Genomic DNA, 20,834 nt, shown 5'->3' with positions numbered 1-20,834 from the left:
TCCTAAGTTTAGCATTATTGATTAATTTTTGAGGTTTTCCCTACAGTTTTAGGTTAAATATAGTATTTTCTTGTGGGTCTTTGCCTTGCAGCACAGGAAATTTAAAATTCTCAGCAAAGTCAGTCAGTAGGAAAGGGATGAAGCAGAGCAGGCTGATGGAGCAGAGCCACAGCACATCTATAGGGCTGTTTAAAGTGCATTAACTCAGAGAGCCCATGGAACTCAGAGCAGTCCATAGGTGTGGGAAATGGATTTGTAGAGAGTTTTCAGGGTTTGACGTAAGGTTTATGTAGTAGGTATTCGTATGTAAATTTTGAGATAAGAAATGTTGACTTAGAAATGTTATGGAATAGGATAGATATTGTTGAAAGAGAAATGGAGTCATAAAAAACTTGCATTCCATTTTCAATCTCATAAAAAAACCCCAATACAAATATTATAGTTCACACTACTGCAATCAAAACCCAACTGCTTCTTAACTACCAAATACTATAAACATTTCTTATCCTACCAATTTTTTACCACACTATATTATAAATACCTTAAAACCAATAATTTAAAACTACCCCTCATAAATCTTATTACAATACATCTTTTATAATTCTATTTCTCCAAAGTACCTAATCTTATTTACAAAACCATCCTTTAAAACTTTTTTCCTAACTCCATTTCTCTTTCAACAATATCGGTCCTCTTCCATAACATTTCTAAATTGACATCTCTTATCTCAGAATTTACATGCAAACACATAACTATATAAACCTTCTATCAAACCCTAAGAACTCCCTACAAATTCATTTCCCACACACAGGCAGTGCAGTTCTCTGCCTTCTCAGGGCCACAATAAATACCCACAACAGCAGCTAACTAAGAGGGAAGTGGTGTTTTCCAACAAGTCTGACAGCAAGAGACACTTGGATTAATCTTCCTCCTCTGGAGGTGGGCATACACCACCAGGCAGCTAAATGCACAATTTTATAGCACTCAGGGAAAGCTCTTCTCAACTCACAGCACTGCAGGGCAGAGCTAGCTCAAATATCCAGAATACAGCCAGGGAGTCAGCCAGGGTTTGTTTTGCTCAGCTGGAGAAAACTGTTGCTCCTAGTAAGGAAGCCAGCTCAGTGTACCCATGTCTCAGGGCACACATGTTCTTTGGCACTGCAGAAATACCATAAACAACCATCCTGCTCCACTGTTGGTTCCTTCAGATTTATTCACACAAATCATCCCTTCTGTTGAAAGACCAGGACTCTGCCCAACATTTCCAGCTGATCCTGGGGTGACAACTCCATTCTGAAAATCAAAAATTCCTGCTTTCCAGTTCAAGCAAGCAAACCATTAGTCAGAGCAATCTCCCAGCAGTAAGAAAGCACTGATTGAATTTTCACTCCACCCAATTCAAAGGTCAGAGAGTAGTTTTCCATCCTGCATTGCTCTATACCATGCAGAGCAGGAAGCTGAACCAAGTCTTGCACATCTGAAGCCAGTCCCTTAACAACCTACCATGCATGTGCACACTCACGTGCACACACACTCTCTCTCTCTCTGAGTTTCTTCAGAGCTCTCTATCATTTTCCCCAGAAAAAAACCAGCAAAACTGATGAGTCTTGCAAAATACTTGGGCTCCAAAAACAAAAATACATTTTGACAAAATTCCAAGTCCAATTTTTCTGAGCAATGCTAGTATTGACATCAATTGTCAAGATAACAAAACCAAAGTGAGCTGGCAGAGTAAAACTAATCATACAAGACCACGAGCTAATCAGGATGGAAAACAGACTTCTGTGGCATTATGTTTCCATTGCTCAATGTTTGTGAGGTTTCAGGTGGTGTTAGACAGATCTGGAATTCTCACTCTTATACTGGCATGTGTCTACAGCAAATACTATACATTCATCAAAACTGCTCTAGTGTTTCCAGGAATGCAAAGATGTGCTAACAAAAATTAGATTTAACATAGCCTATTTTTTAAATTATCAGAAAAAGGAGTATTTTGTGTAGAAAGCCGTTTTTCTTTGACTGCAGGGATGGAAAAAGGAAAGAGAAAGGAGAGGAAAAAAAAGACTCAGAAGCCACATTCCTACTCCTCTGCCTTCTTGAATGACTCCATTATGAGGCTGAAAAGGAGATTTAATTAAATCAGTTCCACTTACCAACCAAACCTTACCTGTTTCCTTGCCAGAGACACCATTCCTTCTTGCTCCCAAAGGGGTGTTGAGGGGAGGGAGAGAAGAGCAGCAAAACTGGATTTTAAGAGCAGGAAAGCAGAGGGGGCTTTAACTTTTAACCCAATGAAAAAAAAAAAACCAAACAAAAACAGTGGAAAAAACCCTAAACAGAGATATCAAACATTCATTAGTGCCAAGGCACCACTGCTAGGACTCTTCTGTAGATCCAGGATACCACATGCCAAACTCTGAGATACTAAAAATAAGTAAATATTCTAAAAGGGCTTCTGCTGAATTGTACTGTCACAGCAGAAGCTGGACAAGGTCCAAGCAGAACCATGAAACTGAGGCTTTCTGTATATTGCAGCCATTAAAACATGCAGTGAGTTAAAAGGCTGCAAGGAAACCCTGTACTGTGGTAGCCCCTGCTAAACCTCATAACCATCTCTTTCTTCTCAGCTGTTGCATGAGGGGAGAAAAATTATTACACTGTGAAAATTAAGAATCAACTTCTTTAAACAGATGAGTCAGCAGATGTAAACTTCAGCAAAGCTAATTCCCCAAGCTGCTGACATCACCACACACACAGAGACCACCTAGGAATTACTGCAGGCATGCTACTGTTCTGAAAAACATGGAATTAAAAAAAAGCAGAACAACCTCTGTGATGGTAGGTGTTGTTTTACTGTGATTACCTAGGATAACAGAGCTGCTGATTACCTGAAATAGTCTGAGTGCATTTTGCTCTTCCGAAGCTTTCATGTAGCATCACCTCACACCCAGCTGGTTTTGACAACAGAGCTGGCATCGCTCTGGCTCCCTGCTTAGGCAAAACAAGTCCCAGCACTGTCAGGGAGTTGAGAGCAAAGGGGCACCCATTTCTGCAGAGCCACAGGTCACCTCTGCCCAGGCACGCTGCCATCAGCAGCCTTACCCACAGCTCTGAGGGGGCTCAGGCATCAGCACCAGCCATCCCAGTGGGGAGGATGAACTGTCCAATTCTCACAGCCACAACCCAGATTTTTGCCCCAAACTGAAGCAGCACTGCAGTCAGCTGGCTGGATTAGGAGAAGAAGAGAAACACCGCATTGACACTGCAAATAACATTAAGAAGTCGTAGCTCTATTATTCCCCATACTGCAGAAGAAAAATGCCACTATTAAAAATCACTTGCTGATAAAAAACACCTATGGTATCATCTGGGCTTGACCAGAGCCACCCATGCAGGCCTGTGGCCAGATCCAGACAGAGCCACGAGGCCACACATGCTTCGGACCATGCCAGACCTCCCTAGCCTGGCTCTACCCCAAGTTTCACTTCTGCAGGAGGAGAGGGAAGCCCAAGGTCACCCATCCCTGAACTTGTGTGGGCTGCCTGAGCTTCACAAAGCTCACCAGTTGGCCAGTCTGATAATAAATCGCACTGCTGTCTCTGCCCTGACATCACAATTCACTGCTGGACACACACCATGCCACTGCAGGATGCCAATTCTCATGAACAAAAGATGCAGCTAGTTAAACAGAAAAATAAATCTCAGCTGCTAATAGGAGAGAAGGGAATTTTCAGACCAAATAGCTGCAGGATTTCTTAAGAATATTTTTTTTCTAGTTGGAATAATTCAGACCTAGAAGAGGCCTGTTAAGCCAAGCACAGTAAGTTAAATCCACAGCCACATCTGAAATAGGCATCTGGCTCACTAGTAAGAGACCCTGCATTTTGCACTTTACCTAAACATCAGTATAAAGGAAAATCTCACCATGGCAATGCCTACAGACTTCATAAATTCCTTTTACTGTAGAAATGCAACCTTATAGACTAAGAAAACAACATCTGTATTCTAGAAAATATCTCAGCAAATTTTATTTTGTCTACTTCTTTAAACAAAGAAGAGAAAAAGACTGAGCTGCTCACTATCTGTTTTGCAGATTAAGGTGACACTGACAAATGAACAGTCAATTTGCCAAAAATTCAAAGAATTAACTTTGTAAGAGGAAACAGAGATACTGAACGTATTACAGCTGCCTTTGACTTTGTAATGCAAAGCACTGTGCTGAACCATGGAAATCAGAAAGCCAAACCCACTTGGAAACAGATCAGTCTGCATTTCACTGAAAGCAGTAAACAGGAGAAAAGGCTTTGAGTCTTAGGGATTTTTTTTCAAAGCATAATATAACAAACAAAAAGCAGCTTTTCCCACCTGCCATCAAACTGACTATCTGCCTTTTGATATTCGTGTCTTCTACAGCAAATACAATATTTATCATTTTCCTAGTAAGCATTCCAGAGCCTCCCCAGTAATTGTGTGCCCAGTTTATATTTGAGGTTCCTGTGCAACACATATATTGCCTGCCTGAGAAAAAAGCTAGTTTTTCTAAGTCATCCCTACATGAACAGAGCACAAATTAGAGTTTGACCATGTGACTACCTAAAGAAATCATCAGAAGATTAAGCATAGATGATTATACATTTGTAAAGCTTTAAAACTCTTCCAAGTCCCAAGGTGTTTTAGGTTAGGACACTGCTCTTCATGGCTTGGGATTCTCTTCATGGGAATCTGCAAACAAAATGCAAACAAACAAGAGCACACAGCTACTCTGGCAGGGCTCTTCAAAGCCCTGCGCTCTATTTACCCCAAGTCACATTAACAGATGCTGTTGGTCCTTTCAACTACTCTGAGAAATATGTATGACCTTTCACAAGATCCCCAGCAGACTGAAGTGGCCGAAATTAAGAACAGTAGTTTCAATTTTTACTGATATATAACTCCCTGGTCCCCATTTCCTGCTGCACTTTTGGACACCGTCCTGCCAGGGGATGGAGAAGGGTGAGGAAACACAGAGTTACCTAGCGTGACTTAGAACAGAGGGCCCCTGTTGGGATGGAAAAGCCACAGAGTGTTTTTAAAAAGTTGCAGGCCAGCAGGACAGCTGATAGGAGGAACAGAGAGATTCACACACCCAATGTCGGTGTCACTTCTGAGCTGTAACACTGAGCACCAGGAGATAAACACTGCACATGTGAAATAATTGTCAGCTACTTCAGGCTGTCAAACATTTCAATGGAACATTGTCATCTCAGTGGCAGACAAGTAAAAAAACTGTTAAATAAGTCTACATTCATTCAAAACACACCTCACAAAATCACAGGGGGCACAAAATCACAGGAGGATAGAGGGAGGGCAAATAGAAAGCACCCTTCATTTGTCCATAGAACACACTGAAAGCTCGTGACAAAACCCTTAATGCAACTCTTTGTGCCCATTTGTGCAGCATACCTACTAAACACTGCTAAAGTAACATAAACCTTAAACCATGGGAGCACAATGTGGCTGTGTCTCAAAAGCCTTGTTATTTCAGCTGGCAGAGACAAGATGAAACTAAAAAGGAAATACACTGGTGCACACAGAGCCTCAGTTCCACAGGCAGGACAGGCTGGGCTCGTGTTTGGTTGTAGGATGGAGAAGATTCAAAGCCTACCATGGAAACAGCTGGTGCCAGCATGGCACTACTCGGTTGTTAAGGAATATTCCTTGACCAGAAATCCAGGAGCCACCCTGGAATCACCCTCACACCCCTGAGCTGGGATGAAAGCCCCTTTTGCACCTCCACACAGGCAGAATAGGTTTCCTATAGCAGAGTCTCAGACCTCTGGATCCTTAAAGCAGTTTATTCATGGCTCAGTAGCAGAGAAACAGCTCAAGGTGGTGTCTTGGAGAGGGAATCCAAACAAAGGAACTGCTGGGCTTTTATCCACTCACAGTTAGGCCTGGGATCTTTCTGCTGAGTCCCTGGCTCCTGCTGTGTCTGGGAGTGTCCAGCCACCTGGATGTGCCACAGGTCCCCCATGCCCTTCATTATCAGCAAGGCAAATTTAAGCACAGCCTGGTCTCTGCCAGAGAATGTCCACTGTAGATGAACAACAGCATTATTTCCTCACTCCATCATCAGCTGCCATGCACTGCACAGCCCTCAAGGCACGAACTACCAACAGCCCCAGGTGGGGCAAGCCGCGGCAGAGGTCGCAAACCCTGAGAGATGTGGTCCTGACCCAATCTGGTGTCCCCAGAGTTTTTCTGGTTCTATCAGCACCTTGTGAGCAGCTGGACTGAGCAGGTTAGAAAGAGCTGGCAAAGCTGGTGTGCCACAGAACCTCAGGGGAGAAAGATGAATTTGAGAGCAATGAAATTGGTCAAACACACACTTTTGGAAGGGCTCTCCAGCTCTGTAAAAGCCAAGCGATTTGCAACACGACCACGAATGGCCAAAATCTGTCTTCTCCCAATTCTTAACATCTAAACCGCTAGTGCAATTAAAAAGCGAATATTTCTGTGAGCTAGAAGATGGAAAAGAAAACTGTTTGTTTTTTTTAGTTATTCTCTGTTTCTGGAAGTCTGATTTTTATTAATGTAATATTTCTGTTAGCAGCCTTGTCTGCGTAAGGCATCTGTAGAAAGTTTTTATTGTTAACTTAATAGTGAAAATCTAATAGAGGTTCATTTGAATTTTCCTATTAAATTGACGTCAATCGCAGTCTGAGAATCAGATTGTTACAATCCAGACTATGAAACAAACATTCAAGTCAGATGCTATAAATGTAGCCACTGCACACTGGTAAGTGTGTTTTAATATTTTTAATCAGGTCCCTGGGTAGAGCCAAGATACACTTGGCATAGAGATGAGGGGAAAAATTACAAAAACGTAGATATTTTTACTTGGAATGTCATTTATAATTTATTTCCAGAAAAACTGGGAAAAAAATTGAATACACACAGAGAATTGCACTTTAGCAAGCAGATGTACAAATATAAAAGTAACTAGAGCTTGATGTCTTAATCAACACTTGCCACACAGCAGACTAAAGGTGAGACATCATCTTTTTCTTAAGTTACTCCCACAGGAACATTATGTGTGGCACAGGGATCCCAAAAAGGAAGGGGGAATAAGGGAATCCTATGGCAGCATTGGAGCAGCTGAATGGACTGAATAATGGTACAGCAGAAAGAAAAGAAATTGTCTGTAGGGAGAGGAGACTTGTTTGGAGGATTTATAACAGAATTACAAGAAATCTGAAAATTCCAGCTAAGATTCCCATCAAAGGGACAGCAGGGTCCTACACCTCCTCTAAACCTTATACACTTTGGAAGAAACTCATCCTCCTCAAAGCTATAGATTTTTACAAAGAGACCAGCAGAAAAGCAGATAAAATAAATACATCACAAAGAGATAACAAGAAAAAGAAGGTAAAATAAATACATCACAAAGATTTAAGAAAGAGCTGTGCTGGCAGAGAGATGGCTGGGATGGCCTTCCTCCCCTCTCCTGTGCTGGTCCCCAGAAATCCATGGGGATGGCGTGGGGTCCAGGGCACACAGCACTGATGCTTCTCTTGCCAAAAGCCACAATGAGATCAAAGAGTTGAGAAGAGTAAAAAAAAAAGTCCACACAAGTACACACAGCTCTATTATTTGCAATTGTTTACTGCTACAAAGAAGGCCCAAATCCTTATCAGATTTCAAAACCTTTTAGGGATGTGTGAAAGAAGGATGAAGAGCCTGAAGAGCTTTGTCATTTTTCCAGCAGAGGTGAACTACATAAGTCATATTTTCAACTCCAACAGAAAAACATTGGAGCTTTGTGCTAATTATAAAATTATTTAGGATATCACCCAAAACACAGATTGTTTTATTAACTAAAAAAACAGCTGGGTAAAAGTTTTCTTCTCTTTAGCCCATAAGATATTTCTAAGGCCTGCAATAATGAGGTTTGAAATTAAACAGGTTTTTAAATTAAAAATAAACTAACAAAACGAAAAAAGATGAATTACAGTTTACAGAACTTCAGATTGTTTCTTATTTATTACTAACAAGGCTGAAAGTTATACACAATTGCTAGAAGAGTGAATTCTCTTTCCAAAACTCTTGGCAATAATAACCAGCTCGGGTTTGGATTTTAGATTAAGGAGAGGGGGAAAGAGCCCTGTGACCTGTATTGCATGTGAGAGTAAGAGTAATGAATAGTAATGCACAGCTACCTGCCACAGACCTGACCTCTGTCTGGAAATTATTGGCACTGCACTGAAGAATGGAGGGATGCCAGTATTGCAATACAAAATGAAGGTGCTGGAGCCCTCAATGCATCCCTCTCCTTTACAAACCCACGCTTGCAAAATGCAAACTCCCAACATTCAGTAAGAAGCCATTTACTTGATGCAAACATAAAAACATTCAACCTCCTTCCAAGCAGTGATTCTGTGGGCACCGAAAGGCCCTGGGGAACACAGCTTTGTTGTGATTTAGCTGGGGGACATTTGCCTTGCACAGAGCCCCAGGTTTCCTGAGCAAGGCTGGCAAGCTCCCAGCGTGATTTATGGTCTATTGTTCCAGCCCTGTCTAGACGTGACTCGCTCGCTCAGGAACCGATAACAGCCGTGAGCCCACGGCAGTGCCAGCCCAGCAGAGCCACCACGTCCTGTCAACCCTGCAGCAGGCACAGCTCCCTGGGACAAACCTCCCCTCTACAGCCTCCTCAGCAGCTGCCTCCTGCTCCCAACCTGCTCAGGGACAGGGAGATGCACACTGAGCTTTAGAAGCTGCGATGTGCCCACCACAGCCTTGGCTAGATCAGCTCTGGGGGTTCTGTAGCTGTCCCATGTCACTTTGGCCAGCTGGGAATGACTGATCAAGGTATGGCTCCAGCAACAAACTCAGGCTGGAGCACGTGGTAGTGTTTGCAGGGGTCCCAGGACTAGGGAAGAGATTAGAATCTTGACTCCATGTTTCAGAAGGCTGATTTATTATTTTATTATATATATTATATTATATTAAAAGAAAATGATATAACTATACTAAAAGAAGAAAGGATTTCATGAGAAAGCTAGCAGGGAAAGTAACGGAATGATAATAAAATCTTGTGACTGACCAGAGTCAGTCACAAGACAGCCGGACTGTGACGGGCCATTAATTAAAAACAACCAACACAGACCAATCAAAGATGCACCTGTTGCCTTCCACAGCAGCAGATAATAATTGTTTTTCTTTTCTTCTTAGGCTTCTCAGCTTCTCAGGAGAAAAATCCTGGCAAAGGGATTTTTCAGAAAATATGGCGACAGGAGCACACTCTGCAGTCACCTTATTCACACACTGGGAAAGAGCTGGGTGCCTGCTCTGGGGCCTTGGGCAGAATCTGATGGCTTCCTTTTGCCACACCAGTAAATGCCATCACCTAGCCAAGACACAGCTTACTTTGGCACAAGACTCTGCAGGAGGATTAGCAACAGCACCAAGTGGACTTTCATGCTTGGAATAAGCATAGCTGCACCTGGGCTTCTGTTGACAGAATTATGCTGGTAAAAGTGGAAGGGGGAAAATGAGGGGGAAATGACTTCCTGACCAACCAAACATGCCAGCAGAATCAGCAAGTGTAGGGTCAGGCTTCAGAACAAACCACACCACAGTCCCTGGCACACGCTGTTATAGTGGAAATTTCAATCACAATAACCTGCAGTAATTAAATGGACCATGGAAGGACTTTTGCCCTCAGGGAAGGGATAAAAAGAATAATGTTTCCTTCAACAAGCTGGAATACATCCAGCACCAGCACAACTGAGCAGGACTGGGTGTAGCAGTATCAACCTCTCACGCGACAGCCACTGGCAAGGAAACCAGATGGAGAAGTGTGGGAAATGCCAGAGCTTTCTCTTTTCAGTCCCATAGCATTCCTTGATACCTGCAACTGCTACTCTAAGGAGGAAAAAAAAAAAAAAAAAAAAACCACAGCTGACTTGGAAGTCAGCCAGTGTGCACTGCTGCTTGGAGAGGCAGGTGTGAAGAGAAACTGCAAGTCTGGAGCATTCCTGGAGGAGCACTCATTGATTCCTTCCTGCAAGCAAGCTCATTTAAAATTTCAATTCTTCAAGGGCAGGTCCTGGAGCAAATTTGGCCAATAAGAACACCAACTTTTATGGAAACTATGCATCTAAAAGGACAGTCACCAATTCTCCTTGCAATAGCATCCATCCTATTTTTGTCATCACTTGAAGCCTTGTTTAAAGACATGTGAGATTATAAATTTGCTTTACTTCTTTCTGGTTGACTTAGCAAATCTTCCCCAAATCAAATGCTAGTCACACATACATTCTCTAGAACTTAATGCTTAGCAACACCCAGAATAATAAACTCTTCAGGGTTTTTATGAGTCAGTATGCCCACACTCCTGTCCTATTAAATACCAAACCTCTTCCTTTGATCAGCTGGCACTAATGTCATTGTGGCTGACTCTGGCCATACTCATGTATTAAGGAGATCTATTTCTTTCTGAATTTCTTATTTAATGCATTTGCAAGTTTTTAAGAGTTAAACCAACATCCCTGCATCTGTAAACTTTTTTTTAACCAAACTTGAAATATTTCAACTCTTTTTTTATTGCTACCACAGCCTGCTACAGAGCTGGCACCTCCAGCACTGCAACCACAGGGTCACAAAGATATCAGATAATTCCCTTCCCAGAAATTCATTAATACAGATTACCAAGCATTAGAGAATCCTGGATAATGAAGAGCTGAATGTGTAGTCAGCAAAAGAGGAATGTCCTTTCTGAGCCCAGAAAGTAACAAAATATAAATGCTCATATTTCCTAGAAGACACAACATTGAGCAAATCTGCATGGAGAAACATGTTTTAGGAAAGGGCCTGTGTATATCCAGCATTATTCTTGTGTGCAAGCTCACAAGCACAAAGAACATCAGCTACTCTGAGTAATATCCACACCATCTCTCTCTGTTAATAACAGCTGAGATCAGAATGCTTTTAAGCTAGGAAGAATTATGACAGCTAATGAAATCTTCCACTGCAGTGTACTACACATAAAATTAGTGTCTTGTAGTGAAACACATAATACAGTGAAAAATAAAGCAGCCTGTATTAGCAGGAACATAGCTGGAAAATTGCATGTTTTCTTTGCTATTATATTTTATCTACCACTACAATTTCAATACCTCAGTGTCATCTTGCTTTTTGAGCACATGACAAGTCAGAATTTACAGGTCAGAGAATAAAAGAAAAGTGAAAACAGAAAGACATTTACTTACAACTTTGCATTTTACAAACCCTATTTTATGCCTAACATAGCTATTCACATTTGGTCAGCTACTGTACGTGTGTGGGAAACTGTTCTGAAAACAGTAATTTGGCAAAGGCAGCAAAAACACACAGCCAGGACATTTGCTGAACAGAAATATGTGTAAACTCCATGAAGGGCGTTAACACAAAGCCAGGAGTGCTGGTATTCTAAACAGTGGTAGTGGCAGCAGCATAAAACTCAAGCAAGTAATTTGGACAACCAAACAGCACATTCTCTGTCTTTCCTTTACAAAGGAGAGAAGAAAATGATGACAGGTGTATAAAGAGTTTCATTTCTATTTCCCTATTCTTTCCATTTGGACAAAGCACCAAAGTGCATTCACCAGCTAGAGAGAGCAGGACCTTTCATAGCTCACTCACTTGGGTGAACAGGATGGAGGGTATCTGAAGTGTGCTGAGCAACAGGGGAAATACAGAACCAATCTTAGAGTCCTGCAACACTGCTGGACCAAAGGAGCAGCACTACAGCAGGCCTGACTCTGACCAAGAGCTGTTCTACATGTAAGAAAATTGTGACAGCAGATCACGGAAGGGAGAAAAAAGCGTGGGAGAGAAGCACCCACCAGGAAAGTCAGCAATGCAGGTTGGCTGCAAGGAGCTTTTGCCACTCTTTCCTTGGGAAAACCCGCTCAGGGGCTGTGCTGGGATAGTTTTGGTGCTCAAAGGGACAGATTTGGTGTAAGCCCAGTCAGCCCCACAGAGCTACTCACTCACTGTCCCCTGCTGAGATGGGCAAGAGAATCAGAAAAGTGAGAAAACTTGTGGGTTGAGACAATAACATTTGAAGAGGCAAGGCAAACATTACACATACAAACACAAAACAAAACAAGGAGTTCATTCCCCACATGCAGTGACAGGCAGGTGTTCAACACTCCCAGGAGAGCAGGGCTCCATCACATAAATGGTGTCTTGGGAAGACAAACACCATCACTGCAAACATCCCACTCCTTCCTCCAAGCTAAGCATGATCCATATGGTCTGGGACACCCCTTTGGTCAGCTGGGCTCAGGTCTGTCCTGGCTCTGTCCCCTCCCAGCTCCTTGTGCACCCTCATCCTCCTCGCTGCTGGGGTGGGGTGAGGAGAAAAGGCCTTGTGTAAATCCTGATTAGCAACAACTAAAGCATCCCTATGTTATCAACAGTGCTTCCAGCACAAATCCCAAACACAAATCACACCAGCTACTCAGAAGAGAATTAACTCTACATGGCAGCCAAAACCAGCACAGGGGCTCAGTCTGAGAACTCAGAAATACCACAGCCACCAGTGTTTGGATGTACAATTTGGGTTCTTTCAGAACTTTCCTCTAGTGCTAGGGTACATTTTCTTCCCTCTCTGGCTCAGAGTTCCTGTAACCACCCAATACTTCCAGATTTGCTTGGAAATTTGTTCTTCCACTTGCATGCTTTCAATCTCTGCCTCAGGAGCACAACAGCAATAGGTACAGGCTCCATTCCCAGCTGAAATACCAACTGCAACACCCAAGTCAAAGTTCCAGGAGTGACCTTAGCTCCTAGGGCTTCAGGGACACACTTGGTGGCACATAAAAACCTCCCCTGCCCATCTCCTCAAGGAGAAAAGGAGCACACAACAGTTTCCATCTGGGGAGAGACCATCAGGGTGTCAACAGCAACACTAACCCTCAGAAACTCATACCTTCATCACGAAAATGTACATTAAAGCTGCCTGAAAAAGCATCAGTGAGCACAGAGTCCTGCTGAACTGCAATCCTGAACATAACTGACTGCAAGGTAACTTAGCAGGATGTGAACACCAGTCACCCTTACCATGCCTCTGTCTTCCCAAGTGCTGGACTTGCATGGTTCAACACATGCAAGTCCAGCAGCTGCAACCAAGTTACCTTTCAGCACACCAAGAAATGAAATTTCTATTTTCAACAGCATTTCTATCTGTCCCAAGAACGGTCTTGCAGGTGTAGAGAATGAGAGCCTCACACTATGATGTTGGGACTGGAAATAAATATTTACAGCATTCTACTGAAAACCTCTATCACAATAATCAAAATAACAGCAGGAACATGAGAAAAAAGAACATGTAGTACTTGTGTTTTCAAATTCATGTATGCATCTCAATTTTCAAGTACTAAAAAGATCCTATTTTTCCTTTAGCTACAAACAGAGTTTGGATATCAAAATGTTCACAAACCCAAAAACTCAAGTCTGCATTTATATATAGGTGGCTAGAAAGATGAAAAAATAATAATCCTTCCATCCAAGCACATGTACATACTAGTGTCTTATGGTTACAGAATAAAAATCTGCCAACTTGAAAAACAGACAAACCACCAAAACCTGCTTCAAAAGCCATGCTACTGAACACTTTAAGGTAAGGCTCTAAAAGCTTTCCTTGAGGAGGTAACAGAAATGGAAAAATTTGATTCCCAGTCATTTCTTTCAAACACCTGTGGGTTCTTCACAGTCAAAGAAAATTCCCCCAGGGATAACAGGCTAGTGGTTCAACTTGGGGATGCCCAAGCAGATGCTCTGTGGTCACCATTTCATGCTTCTCACCAGACAAATCCACCCCCTTGTGATAAAACAGCTTGTACAAAGGTTCCAACCTCAGTCTGTTCTGCATATTAATGTCCTTGTCCCAATGCAATTAATCATAGAACCACAGAATCATTTAGGCTGGACAAGACCTCCAAGCTTATGGAGTCCAACCTACAACTGAACACTCTGTGGCCCTGAATGTCACACTGTCATTTCTTGAACACCTCCAGGGATGGTGACTTCATCACTTCCCTGGACAACCCATTTCAATGCTTGCCAACCCTTTCCATCAAGAAATTCCTCCTGATGTCCAACCTGCAGCTCCCCTGGAGGCTGTATTTATCATGTAACATGTAATGAAGCTCAAGCAAGAAGAAAAGAGAGAACACAAATATCAAAGCATACCAGTGTGAAAGGGCCCTGTGTCTGGATGCACACCAAAACAATTACATATTTTTACTAGCAAAGTATAAAATACATGTCCACACATCACGTTGATAGGTATTTATAAAATCAGAAGTGCTTCCAGCTTGATGTGTTTGTTACCTGAATTTGTTAACAGCTGGAAAGATGCTGCTGGAGTTGCACACAACAAACTTTATAAGGAAAAACAACCCTAAAGGTTACAGGGTTATTTGATTGCCAACATACACATTCCTCCCAAAAATTTGTAGACAGGAAATCCTGTGCTCATGATACCTTCAAGCAATTTGCAATTGCAATCAAATTTAAAACATGCAATTAATCAATAAAACTCACTACAGGATTCAAAAGTGTTCACATATGCAGTTAATTCTGAACTTTTTTCCATGACATTCATTAAGGAAAATTCATCCTGTTTCTGTTAACACTGAGAGTATTTCATTACACCCAAATGCTATGGAAACACCATAAACCAGAACATCTTCATTTTGATTAGCAGACCATCACAATCTAAGCTCTTCTTATTACTGAAGAGTTTTCTTAAGATAAAAAAGATCATACATCCCTTAAAGCCAGTTAATTCCTGTTTTAATGGAAAAAGTAACTTTTTCCAGCTGTGAAGCAGCCCTAAACCCCTTCAGGCCTAAACTCCCACAGCCAGACTTGACTTGAGAGCCTTTTCAGGATTAAGAAATTGGTTTGAGCTCAGGGTGTACTGTCAGACCACAATAAAAGGAAAATGAATACAATATGCTGGAAATACAGCACTAGTCACATTTAAAGAAACACTTTCTGACAGCATTAATTATGACACTGTGCCTCCCGCTCTTATCACGCACAGCCCTTTCACAGCAGCTCCACAGACCTCACCCTCAGCCATCCCAGGCATGAAACAACACAACAACAAGCCTTCTGGAAGGCACAAAAAGAGAGTTACTGCTTAGTTCAAGTTAACAGAAAATCCTTGCTGAAAGGTGTTTTTTTTTTGGTCTGTTTTTCCGTTTCATCTGTTTCAAAGAAACTTCTGCATTTGTCTTTGGGAGAGAGGGTGATGAAGGCGAGTGGTAAGGAAGGGACAAACACTGGCAAACCAAGCAAAGTCACAGTTTTCATAGAAAAAAGCCCAAAACAAACACCCCGTGCTTTATGTATTTCTATTGAAAAACTTCTTCCAAACGGGAGGAGGGAGAAGGAAAGAACGAAAAGTGAAAACTCTTGGGCTGCTGTACCTGCCACCCAAGGATCCAATATAACCCTGCCAGAGCATCCTTAGGCTTGGGACCATTTCAACTGCACAAAGAGATTAAACAGTCAAGTCACGTTTTCTTTTGTCCTGCAAACCCACAAATAAGAAACTGGTGCCACAAGTCACACTAATGACATGAAACACTCAGCTGAAAGCAGTCAGTGAGTGATGTGCCACCCTAACCCAGGCACCCCAGCACACCTATCACATCATGAGGTCTGAATGCCAGAAGAGCCAGGCTGCCCACATGGCTCTGCCAACCCCACTGGGGAGTGCCAGCAACTGAGATGGGCAAAGTGGCAAACCCATGGTGATGAATATAAAAGCAGTGCTGTACAGCACTGGAACAAACTGGGAATGAGGTCTAATCCCCTTTACCTGGAGCTCTCTACCAATACAACACCACACAACCCCTTGCTTAACAAGACTGCTGGACCCATTCAAATTTGGGCAAATCCTCTGCTTTTGGAGGTGCTCACATGGGCTGGTCTGCACAAGAAAAACACAGAATAAGCACAGTGCAGTGCACAGCTGTCAGGCAGAGCTGTGCTGCAGAAACAAGCCAAGGCCTCCAAACCAACAAGTTAGGTGTAAACAGCTCTTTCCCCTCCCAGTTTAGGCAGTATTAAAAGTTGCCATGGCAGCAAGACCAAGCAAAAAAACAACAGCCACGTGCTCAAAGACAATGTACAGATTTACTGCCTTCACACAGATTTACTGCTCCTTATCACAGAGCAGGTCAAGAAGCAACACGTGTCCTATACACAGGTATTCCAACCCAGGAGAAACAAAGTACAGCAAAACACAAAGCTGCAGGATCAATGACCTGCAAAAGCTGGGCAGTGAATGCCTGTAGCTGTTCTGGCATTTGGAGTGGCTGCACAAACAATGATTTATGGGTTCTGCCATTTGGGACTGTCAAACAGCAATAGCACAGGAATAATCTTTAATTATGGAAGATTTAAATCACATATACAGCCATTACAAGAGTAAGTTTTGAGACAAAGATGGATTTTCTTTATTCCCACAAAATTTTGGCCAAATTGTCCCCCTGACTCAGTTATTTTTCCTTCATAGTAAAACCCATCCACATCACTCTCCTACACAGCAACACTCCCTGCTAACAGAATCCACATATGCGGTGATCTTTAACAAAGTGTTCATTTTTAAGAAAGAGCTCCCAAGCACACATACATACCACAGAACATCCAAGTTACAAAATCAAGAAGAAAAGTTAAGAGTTGGCTTTGTTCAAAGAAACAATACATGTACCAGCATCTTACTTCAACTGCACAAAGAGATGAAACAAACAGAACAAGGAGCCTGAGCCCATCACAGCTTTGTGATAAAACCATCCAGGGTATCTGAGTTCCCAGAAACCTGCCACCCTGAGAAGAACACAGATGATGATGCCGATTTGTTTTTCTGGCAGACACAATCCCTACTCCTGCTCAAATGCCCCTTTTCCAGACTCTGCAGGACCATCTCCCAATGCCTAGCCTTGATAAAGTGTCTTTTTTGTATTCTGAAAGTATAGTTGATCTCCTGTTGTCAGTAAATATGGCAGCAATTATATTCATTTCATAGACCTTTTCCCATTTTGTTGTGTCACATGTCCAGTTTGTGATTACAGAGCTTGACACACTTAGCATATTACTGAATAGACAAGACAGTGTTTCAGAAGGTGCAGACACTGAAATTACACAAATCCCTTTCTCAATTAGTAAATTAATCTCTTATTTTTAATTTTTAAATACAAGGCAGAAAGACCAGCAGTAATCCATCTCTGATGGCAATTAATGATTCTCTTGCTATCTCCCAGCAGGGAAAAAAAAAAAGAAGCTGCTTGATTTTTGCATCTCAAAGAAACTGAATGAAATAAATAATGTCAAAGTTCCTATAAACATGAACTACAAATCACTTGTTCTTTGAGGAACATAGATGAATTCAGGATACAAACTAGCTTTCTTTATCAATTTCAACTCTTTTGTTGATCTCCTTCCATTGCTACTTTATTCCTCTTCCTTTTCCTACATTTCAACTCTGTAAAAGCCTAGTAATATGCTTACAAAATTTTCTTGAAATAAATAATTTATAGCAAGCAGAATAAAGTTGTACTAGTGCTTTCCCCAGTGCAAACATTCCAAATAAATTTCAGTTTTGGTCAAAAATAAATTCAGAAATACTTTGATTAAATGTCACTTTTATAAATATAGAGGCAATTAAAAACATCTGGAATATAAAACACTTCTTTGTATGCAATGTTTTGAGTAAAATCCAATAATTTCTTGACATTTATTTACCATGTGCTTCGAAGTTAACTGAGGTGACTGAACTAGGTGTTACCTCTGCAGTCACAGTCACTGCTTGTGCAGAGATTCCTGCTTCCACCCACACCAGAGGAGCAGAGCACCCACACACCAAGCTGCTAAATCCTTTGGGAATGGCACCAGCTGAGCCACACAGCTCTGGAAATGGCAATTAAGGCTGTTCTGTAACAGCCCCAGGCACAACTGCAGCACCTCTGCCTTGAGCAACCCCACAAGCCTTTCCTTCATGCAGGAAAGGGACAGAGTGGCAGCAGGATAACACAGAGAGGCAGAGAGAGACAAGCAGGGGGGCATTTTAGGGTTTTATATCTACAGCAGACAAAGACAACTTGTTCAATCTTTCAGGGAAAAATACACCCTGAAATCCCTCTGCTGTTTCTTGAAGCAGTGTACTCAGCACACATCTTCTAGGGTGGATGGTGGGGTGCAAAGTGATGCAGCAGTACTTGGCATGTAACTGCATAAACAGCTGGATATCAAACCAGGGGCCCAGCAGCACCCTGCCTTTGAAATGTGCTTTCAATTACCTGGGAAGGACTCAAAGAAATGCCTTGGGCTCCCCAGCAGATCAGATCACCTGTGACAGGGCAGAAAATGCCCCTCGAGCACAAGCTCCTGCAGAAACCTCTGACTCCTGAAATGCTGAAGCTGCATTTCAACACTGCAGAAACACTTTTTCCCCTTCCCTCCACAATTTAGCCTTCTACAATATATTTAGAAGATAAAGCTATGTTTGAAAACATAAATCTCATCATTAAGTATTAAGATCACACAAGAAAAGCCACAGCCAGAAATCCTTTATTTAGTCCTCATCTATCATTCTTTTCCAATCTATGTGCTCAGTACAGGCTAGAAGGGAGCTCAAGGTTATGCTTCTTGCAAATCCTTTTCTGTCCTGTATTATCAGCCACTGTTATTACCTAAACTTTCATTCAGAAACAGCATTTGGAATAGTTTTTCAAGGGGGAAATTATTTTTAATCAAGTCAGGTCATGGATGATGTTAACCAGATTTGTTTTTATTTCTAGTCACTCTTCATATTATTAATATAATTCCCTGCAGACAAATGGTGTGTTTGTGGTTTGAGATACACATCGAGAGGGAAGACTTATGAGCACAAGGCATTCAAAGTCTTTTTGCCAATGAGAAATGGGAAACTTCTCTGGGTAGGAGAAAGTAGAGTATCCAATTAAGTAGCATTTTCCTTTTTTTATCTCTTTTATTTTAATTTCCACCTCAAAAAGGCTTTTGGCTGCATTTCTGACAGGCAACTGAAGCAGGAATGGTATCGAACAGAATTCAAAAAAATTCTTTTTGAAAACAAAGACAAAAATAATTGAATGCTAGAGAGGTTTAAGGACTTGCAGTGTTAAGTGAAGTGCTGCCCTCAGGCAGATGAAGTTTGGCAAGATGAACCTGCAACATTTTAAGAGACAAATTCAAGCCACGGGTTCACCAAGCATTTCCAGGTTCTTTCACCCAAACCACTTATCTCCAAGCCTCTGGTTACTCATGGTACTTGACCATTTTGCTGCCAAGACATTGTTAGGATTTCAGAGGTTTGAGAGCTGGAAACAGCTGTGATGCAGACAGGGCAAGGCAATTCCTTCTGCCTCCTTTGAGCAGCTGCACAAAAGCTGTGACTCCTCCCAAAAATTGTTGGTGAGGCACTGAACAGGTTCCCTATAGAGGCTGCAGATTCCCCATCCCTGGAAGGGTTCCAGGCCAGCTTGGATGGGGCTCTGAACAAACTGGGATAGTGGAAGGTGTCCCTGCCCATGGTAATGGGATTGGAACTGGATGATCTTTAGGGTCCCTTCCAATCCAAACCATTCTGTGATTCTGTGACCAAACCACACTGAGGGGCACCTCCTCCTCCTCCACTAAATGGAGCACACCAGGCAGGAATACCAAGTTTTCCCAGCCTTACATTGAGGTAACATCAATTCCCTTCAGCTTCAGCACACCTCCCAGTTAAACACAAAACTAAATCCCTTCCCCACCCCACAGCTGCACTTTTTAGACAGTTTTACATGCCAGGTAAAAAAATCCCTTAAAGAAGAATTTGACAAGAGGAAAAAACCCCAAAAATCTGAATCAAACAGAAAGCCCAACATCAAGAGAAATGGAGGAGGGGAGAAACAATGATTTTAAAGTGACCCTTTGTGGGGGGCAGAGGAAAAAGTCTGATTTTCTTTGGATGTAGCTGGGCAGGAAATCGTTGAGGTGGGTTAAAATACCTTTCTTGTACATGCTTTACAAAGAATTTCCTCTGAGTACTAAAATAATATTTGTTTTCACGTCAATCTTGATAAATCACAGCTGTGGTGCTTTATTACCATCTATTAATAGGCCTGCATCTACCCACACATCAATTAAAACCACTGATATATATTTATTCCATACATAAACACTTCTGGTTTGCAATCAAATTCCCTATGTTACATTGTTCTGCTTATGAAATGAGCCCAGGATCCCAGGGATGTCCTACACAAAGCCCCATGCTTGCAGAAACACAGAGGTGATGAGGAAACTCAAGCAATGCCCCTGCACCCACTGCAGGCTCACGAGTCAAAATGCCAGAACAAAAAAGCATTTTTTGTTTGATTCTGGTCTTTTTTTTTTCCTTTCTGCTTCCCCAGTTCAAGAGAAGGAAGGTAAGACATCTGAAGAAGCTTTAGTATAATTCAGAGCTATTCAGTTCTGCAACTTCAAAGCTATAAAAGGCTCTGGAAGTAGTTTTAACCAAGTATTTTAGGCCACCAATATGGTCAGCATCAGTTCCAACTAACATTCTTCAGTATTTCCACTGCTGAATGTTGGAATCCAGCATAGGAAGGAAGGGATTTATTCTTCAAGTTTGATACACCAAACCTCACATATTTTTAATCATTTGACTTACAGGAAAACTATGAAAATCTCAGTTCTTGTTGCAGCTTATCTCCCCCAGGTGTCACTTACCCCCTTAAAATGTAACTCTGAACAAGTTCTCAGGCACAAATTCAACATATTTCTCAGAC

General features: G+C 41.9%; 1 protein-coding gene across 1 annotated transcript in view; it reads right to left on the bottom strand.

The window, feature by feature from the left end:
• The window catches only part of PDE3A (phosphodiesterase 3A), a 211,843-nt gene that overhangs the window by 171,849 nt on the left and 19,160 nt on the right, over positions 1-20,834 (bottom strand). The gene's annotated exons all lie outside the window — the stretch shown is intronic.

This window comes from Ammospiza nelsoni, chromosome 5 (genome assembly GCF_027579445.1).
Source record: "Ammospiza nelsoni isolate bAmmNel1 chromosome 5, bAmmNel1.pri, whole genome shotgun sequence".
NCBI lineage: Eukaryota > Metazoa > Chordata > Aves > Passeriformes > Passerellidae > Ammospiza > Ammospiza nelsoni.
Note: the sequence above shows the minus strand (reverse complement) of the source record. Positions and strands in the feature narration are given on the sequence as shown.